At 39.0% G+C, this 7812-nt stretch overlaps 1 pseudogene; it reads left to right on the top strand.

Annotated features, from left to right (window-relative positions):
* The first annotated feature begins 701 nt into the window (after positions 1-701).
* LOC110732162 lies at positions 702-6835 on the top strand (annotated as a pseudogene).
* Positions 6836-7812: the final 977 nt, after the last annotated feature.

Here is a 7812-nt window from a genome sequence, read left to right as displayed (position 1 = left end):
TTATGAATATCACTTTTAGGAATTTTGGTTATCGAATATCTGAACCGTTAGTAGTAATGGTACGGGTACCCATTCGAGAGTAAGTATTACCCACTGCCATGGTATGGGTAATACTACCCAATACCACAATTTTTTTTTCTTTTTCCTTTTTTTTCCCCTTTCCTCTTCATCTTCTTCCTTCCTTAAACCCTTTTCCCCATCTCCATGGATAGCTCCCATTGCCGGCCAAAGCTCCGCCCACCGCACCTTCACCTCCGACAACAAGAAGCCCACCCCACCGGCTACTACCTTGGTCGAAATCCAAAAACATGCAACTACCTCCATTAAAAATCACCGGAAACCACCCAAAAACACATAACCCAAAAACAAGACACACAAACTTATGGCTCTAGCCATTAAAAACGGTGAGTTCTATGCTGGAAATCGCTGAGTTCGGTCGAAATTGACGCCGATAGTTTTTTGTCGGTGCTCAGTTATTATTAATTTTCATACTGTTATTATTGGTTTGTAAACTGTTATTATTGATTTTTATACTGTTATTCATAATTTATATACTGTTATTGAGAGGAGAGAGACTGGATTTTTACAACATAGGTAAATTTTACGTGAAATTATATTTTTGCCCCTGGTATGGGTCCAACGAGCCCATACCTGGTAGTCGTCTATCACTACTCCCATTCGATGCTCACCCTTATATTTTTCCTCTTTCAAGTCTCACCCTCCGAACAATTTCAATTTCCCCCCTCTGTGTCTGATTTCTGTTCTCTCTCCTCGACTCCCCCCCCCCCCCCCTGCTTCTTCTCCCGTCGAATCTTCCAGAATCTTCACTTGAAGAACCTCTCACGATTTTCTTTGCGCTCAGAGGAATGGAGGTGATGATGGAGCTTTCTCTCTCTTCAACCTCATCTTTCTCCCATAGCGAACCTTTTTTCGATCCTCTACCACCTCAACCGTCTCCCATAACTTCAATATCCGTCAACATACGAAGCTGTAAGTTTCGGCGCTTTTAAAATTTCATCTGATTTTGTTTTCCCCTTTAAAGATTTCTCGTAGCCTTTTCGCCATCTTAGGAAGCTAATTTTTGTTCAAGAAAATTGGATTTCGTTGAATTTTTCTGCAATTATGAACATCTAGGTGTTAATTGTACTGTTAATTAGAGATTTATGTTGATAATATTAGGTTTAAGTTTTTCTGGAGATTCTAGGGTTAGTGCTGTGGAAATTTGGTAGAATTTTCAATTTTTCTGTTCGGAATTGAGTTATTGGTGATGGCGGATAAAGAATTAGGGTTTGTAAAGCCGAGTGCACCAAACTTAAAGGAACAACTTGCTAGGAAAACCTTAAAGAATGTTAGATTGCAGGGGCATACATATGTTGATCTTAGAGAAGATGGGAGGCGATTTATTTTTTTCTGTACATTGTGTTTGGCGCCGTGTTATAGTGAGGATGTATTGCTTCAGCATTTGAAAGGGAACCTCCATAAGCAGAGGTATGCTGCTGCTAAGGCCACATTGATGGGAGAGAATCCTTGGCCTTTTAATGACGGTGTTCTTTTCTTTCATAACTCTGATGAAGAAGAGAAAGATGCGCATTCTCAAGGCTATGATAAAAATAAATTGTTGAATGGTCATGAACATTCGAGCAATCTTGCTATCGTTATTCACAGCGATGTCTCAAAATCAGTTGGTAATGGGCATACAGATGGGAATGAGGACAGTAGGGATGAGTGTTTAGGTGATGATTTTCAGCTTCATGATGCAGACTTTGCTAATGAGTTGGTAATTCCCGGGGTTATTGGCAAGGAAGAAGTATCTGACCTACATGTGAGAATGATGGGATATGGGAAGATTTCTGCAAGGATTTTGGAAAAGGATGGGGTTCATAGTGGTATTCAACGACTTTGGTGTGAATGGTTGGGGAAGAGGGGCGGTGCAAGTAATAATATACACTCTATTCTGCCCTCACATGACTTTGCTATTGTTACTTTTGTTTACTATTATGACTTGGGAAGACAGGGGCTGTTTGACGATATTAAGACTTTATTGCTTACTGGTGGGGAGGATAGTAGTAATGATGGTGGCTCTACGAAGAGGAGAAAAAAATCAACATCTGATTCGGAAGATGTTAACGAGGCATTGAGCCAACAGTGTTATTCATCTGGGAGGATTCTCAAAGTTCATATACCACATCGAGTTCAGCTATGCTTTTGCATCGTTACGATGATCAAATTCTACAGGCTAGAATCATCTCTAACAAATCTTTAAGGCGACAATTAAGAAAGCAGCGGCGCACAGCATCTGAGAAAATGTGTGATATCTGTCAACACAAAATGTTGCCTGGAAAAGATGTAGCTACTCTGCTGAATCTGACTACTGGACGATTAGCATGCTCTAGCAGAAATGTGCATGGGGTAAGTCCACTTTTTATCGTTTGCCAATTTGTCATCATTTATCAGGTGTTGAGGTTATATAAAACAAAATGGATTTCTGACTAGGTTATAGAATCTCGTTTCTGATTGAATATTATACTTGGTGTTCTTTTATCTATCGTGTCAATATGCTGAAGTTGTTTACTAACTTTTGGAGAAAGAAGTTGGGGTATTATTTATTTATTTATTTTTCTTGCGTCTAATAACTTTGAGAACACAACTTTCTGAGAGAGTTTTATGGCAGATCCTTCATTCTACCTAAGTGGTATGTATTTCCCCTTCCCAACCTAAGTAGTAAGGAGAGGCAGAAAGAATGAGTGGGAAAGGGTGGGAAATTTATCTTGACACACCAACTAAAATTTCTCTGATATGATTTCTGGTAGGCATTCCATGTATTCCATGCTTCCTGCCTCATTCACTGGATACTACTATGTGAGCATGAGATGTTCATGAAGCCGCCAGTGCTTCCCAAAGTGAGGCGCAGATCGAAAAGGACAAAATCTAAGGTCAATCAGCTGGAGACAGAGTGCAAAGCAGATAATGTTGTCAAGCGCAAGCAAACAAGGAGGGAAAAGGAAGAGGTCCCGTCCAGTGACCAAATTAATTCAGTGTTTTGCCCAGATTGCCAAGGCACCGGCTTGCACATTGAAGGAGATAATTTGGAACAACCGAACGTACCTCTTTCAGAGGTTTGTTCTCAACATCCAGATTTTATACCTTTATTATTGCTACTCAAGTTAAACTTCTTTTTAGTTTTCCATATGATTCTTATTTACATGCTGGTCCTATTTTGATTAATAGATTTTAATCCATTCATTTAATCTGTTTTCGTGTGAATTCATCATCTCAATGCAGATAAACTCTATCAGCAGAATAGTTTTCCGAATCTAACTGTCCTTTTCTTTCTTAGTGTAATAGACTAAATTGGAGGGGTAGTATAGGTATTCTAGTAATATTAGTTTATTAGGGTTAATAGTCCTTAGTATAAATAGGGAGGTAAGGTAAAGAAATGGGTAGGCAAATATTGGATGAAACTTGTTGAGAGTTGTGACCTCAAGTCACTTTTGGAGAGTTGTGAGCTAAACTCACTTTTGAAGATTGATAGCCTTAAGCTATTATCCTATCCTTTGTAACCTTTCAACCATTTTCAATCAAAATCCAAGCTTTAATCTTTATTTACTTGCATTATTAAATCAGATTATAATCCTAGAGAGTAGTTCTGTTCTGGGAAGTCTGCTGATTTTCATTTCATTAAAAAAAAAAAGAGTCAGCAATGATCTTTAAGTGTGCCGAAAGAAGTGTAGCACAACAGATGCATAAATGGATCTGTGAAGAGTATGCATACATTTCCAGCAAGAGAGAGCATGGAATTTCAGATTTTGAGGAAGAGCAAAACATTCGTCTAGAGCTTCAGATTCATGAGTTCAACGGAAGAAACTTGGATGATTGGATCTTTCAAATGGAGGATTTCTTTCATTTTTTTCACTAAGTGAAGAGGTGAAACTTAAGGCTGCCATAATAGGTATTAATGGCAAAGCGTTGCAGTGGTTTGAAGGTGAACACAGGTGGCTACCATTACGTGAGTAGTGGGTTCTGAAGGGAGTGTTGGTGAGCCGTTTCGGCTCGTCATCTATAATGCCTGGCAGGAGTCAATCAAGGAGGAAACGAAGGTGTCATCTCAGATATTTTCAAAGGAGGTAGAGGAAATCACAAAGAGAATCATCGGAAATGTTCTAAGGGATTTGGGCAAAATACTAACAAAGCCTCTTCTCCAATGAAGATGAAGGAAGAAGACTATCAAGCAAAATCAGGAGGAAATTGCAGATAATGAAGAGGAGGAGGTACACTCCATGTCAAAAGATGAAAATGGAGTTTTTGTTGGGGGTGTAACTCTTGGTGGCTCCGATAACATTAACGGCGAGTTGGGTTGTGGAGTTAGAGGTGTCGCAAGAAAAGTTAAACCTGGTGGAAGGCTTGGTGAATACGGAGCGGGTTTTACCGGTGGAGGTCGAGGTGGCTTCGAAGGTGAATTAGGTGGAGGTGTTGGTGGGTATGCACAGGGAACTGCCGGTGCTAGCTGTGTTGATGGTGGAGCAATAATTTCTAAAAGTGGCTTCCCCGGTGATTTGGGTGGAAAAGTGACCACTTTCGAAAGTGGTTTTACAGGGGGTTTTGGTGGGCCAGGAAATTCAGCGGACATCCTCACAGTGGTGGGAGAATTTTCGTGAAGGGAGGTCAAGACAACTTTGCCGGCGATTTTGGTGGTGGGACTAGTGAATTTAAAGGTGTTCTTTTATCGTACGGAGAGGAAAGGTTGGTGTGTTCGACGGAGGTAGGATAGAAGGGGTTTTTGAAATAGGCGGTGTCGATGGTAGCGGATCCGGTGGTGGCCCAAGTACCGGCAAGGTGAGAATGTGGTGAAGTGTACCGGCAAGGTGGAGGGAGAAGTGGCGCAAGTCAAGGTGGGTCTGTCAGGGGAACAGATTCACCGCTACCATTGGTTGCAAAAAGGGGTGGTGACTACTCTGGTGGTTTTACCGGCGGCGGGTGTTTGACCGGAGGTGAAGTAGAAGGAAGGTTTCAATTGGAGTGGTTACTTGGTGGGTTCTTGAAGTATGCAGAAGGAGTAGCTTTTGGCAGAAGTTTGACTGCAATTTTCTTTGGCTGTGGAGGAAGCCAAACATAGAAGGTGCTAGTAAGGGTAGAATTGTAAATATGAGGTTTGATGATGTGGTAAAGGATGATAATCATGCTGAGATTGCTTACTGTGCGTTGGAAATGAAAATCTATCATTTTTTGAAGTCAGGTTTGTATTTGGGCCCATTGCAACATGACCCAATTTCCTAATTCATGGCCTGAAGCCCAACATTACCCAGTAATCCTTACTTCCATCCAGTATCCTTTGTTTAAAGCCCTTTACCTTCTATTTCCTATAGTCAGCATTGCCCAGTAATCCTTATTTAGACACTTCTTGCTTCTATGTAGACACCACTTGCTCTACTCATATCTCAATTATCCTACATGACAAGCTACAGCATTTTTCTGTTTCTTATGCCATGTTAAGAGTACTAACCTTCAACAATGAACAGCAACTCTCACAGCAGCTCACTCTCACTGTTGGCTTTTTCAAGAGTTGGAACAAGCATCAATGTTGCCGAGGCCGGAAATTCAGTACAAACTACTATCCACCTTGAGGACAAGGTGGAAGTTTAGGGGGCTCGTATTGTAATAGACTAACCTAGAGGGGTAGGTATAGGTATTCTAGTAATATTAGTTTATTAGAGTTAATAGTCCTTAGTATAAATAGGTAGGTAAGGGAAAGAAATGGGTAGGCAAATATTGGATGAAACTTGTTGAGAGTTGTGACCTCAAGTCACTTTTGGAGAGTTGTGAGCTAAACTCACTTTTGAAGATTGATAGCCTTAAGCTATTATCCTATCCTTTGTAACCTTTCAACCATTATCAATCAAAATCCAAGCTTTAATCTTTATTTACTTGCATTATTAAATCAGATTATAATCCCAGAGAGTCAGTCCATATGATTCTTATTTACATGCTGGTCCTATTTTGATTAATAGATTTTAATCCATTCATTTAATCTATTTTCGTGTGAATTCATCATTTCAATGCAGATGAACTCTATCAGCAGAATAGTTTTCCGAATCTAACTGTCCTTTTCTTTCTTAGATGTTCAAATATAAAATTAAGGTGAGTGATACACATAGAGCATGGATGAAAGATCCAGAAGTGTTGGAGAATTGCTCAACGGGATTTGTGTTTCCAGCCCAAATAGATGATGCTGAGGTATTTAGTATGGATAATTAGTACCTTCAGCATTATTGACTGTTGATTCTAAACTAAAGATTGATATCCTGTATGAAAATTTTTACTGTCAGGGAAAGGTGGCCCACTCGAAGTTGCTACAATTTTACAGGGCTGATGAAGAGAGCTGGTGCCAGTGTTCCTGAAATTCACATGTTCTTCAGCATGGTCTTCTTGCTATTAACAATTGTTGATGGTCTTCACCCTTCAGTTGAATTTCCGGCTTGGTATGATATCATGCCTTGTACATGTATTTTTTTTTAGTAGGATATAAAGGTTAGCTGTCGGAAATCTTAGTTGCTGGATGTAAAGAAATAACTGTGGATATTTGTAAATCAATGGTCATTAGATAGACTCACAGATTATGCTCCTACTCACTTGAATTCTTAGCTATCGATTATAGAGAATGTTGGTGTATACTACTAATAAACTCTTGATTGCAGTGAATATCATGCCTTGTACATGTATTTTTTTTAGTAGGATATAAAGGTTAGCTGTCGGAAATCTTAGTTGCTGGATGTAAAGAAATAACTGTGGATATTTGTAAATCAATGGTCATTAGATAGACTCACAGATTATGCTCCTACTCGAATTCTTAGCTATCGATTATAGAGAATGTTGGTATATACTACTAATAAACTCTTGATTGCAGTGAATACATCTTTTTTTGCCAATGTGTAAACAGTTACTGTGGCATCAACCATCTATGAAGAATAGCAGAGGCAACTTTAGGCTATTAAGCATTCAAGCAATCAAGCTCTTGGTTCATTTAGTGTTCAGTTGTCTTTTGTGAAGCAAAGCAATATGCTATTATCTGTGTATTCTGTTTTATAAACATTTTTGCTGAGAAAATCATTCTTGTGGAAATCAATGGGCTACTGGAAGAGGTAACTTCTCTCTCTTATATGAGGGGATGGCTCAGGTGATGAGTATTTGAAAAATTGTGATTCAATTTTTCACAGGGTTTGATGCATGAGGTAGTAGCACATTTAGGAGGTTTCTTGGTGTCATAGAACTCTCTGGAGAATTTGGAAATCTTTTGTTTTTGTTTTACTTCGCATTTAGGGGGCGTTTGGTATATTAGTTTTTAGATGTATGAAACGGATTAAATTAAGTGTTTCCTTTTCTTTGAGTAACAAACACTGCTTCCGGAGGGCAATAAAATCTCCCAATTTGTTACCCTTGACAAACTAGTGGAAATAAAATACGTATTCTTACTCGATCATAATATTCTCAATTTGTTTTCATTCTATTAGGATACTAAACATATAGTAAATGTAATGTTTATCATTACCCTTTCCCTTACTTATTTGAATCCTTTCTGTTTCATTTACAATGTTTATACCAAACACCCCCTTAAAGTGATGAGCTCACACTAGGGATTGGGGAATGAGGGGAAAATTCTCCAAAGTAGCTTGGTGATATTGCAACAAGGCATTTGTTCTAGAATCAGATTTTGTTCTGAACTTGTGAATGTTGTGATTAGATGAGCTTGATAACTATGGACTTTGAAAATGTTGTAAAGGGCATTGGTCTATAATTAGTCCTATAAAGAGTTGTCAA

This window comes from Chenopodium quinoa, unplaced genomic scaffold (genome assembly GCF_001683475.1).
Source record: "Chenopodium quinoa cultivar QQ74 unplaced genomic scaffold, ASM168347v1, whole genome shotgun sequence".
In the NCBI taxonomy this organism is placed as follows: Eukaryota; Viridiplantae; Streptophyta; class Magnoliopsida; order Caryophyllales; family Amaranthaceae; genus Chenopodium; species Chenopodium quinoa.
The sequence above is the reverse complement of the archived record's forward strand: the minus strand, read 5'-3'. Positions and strand labels throughout refer to the sequence as shown.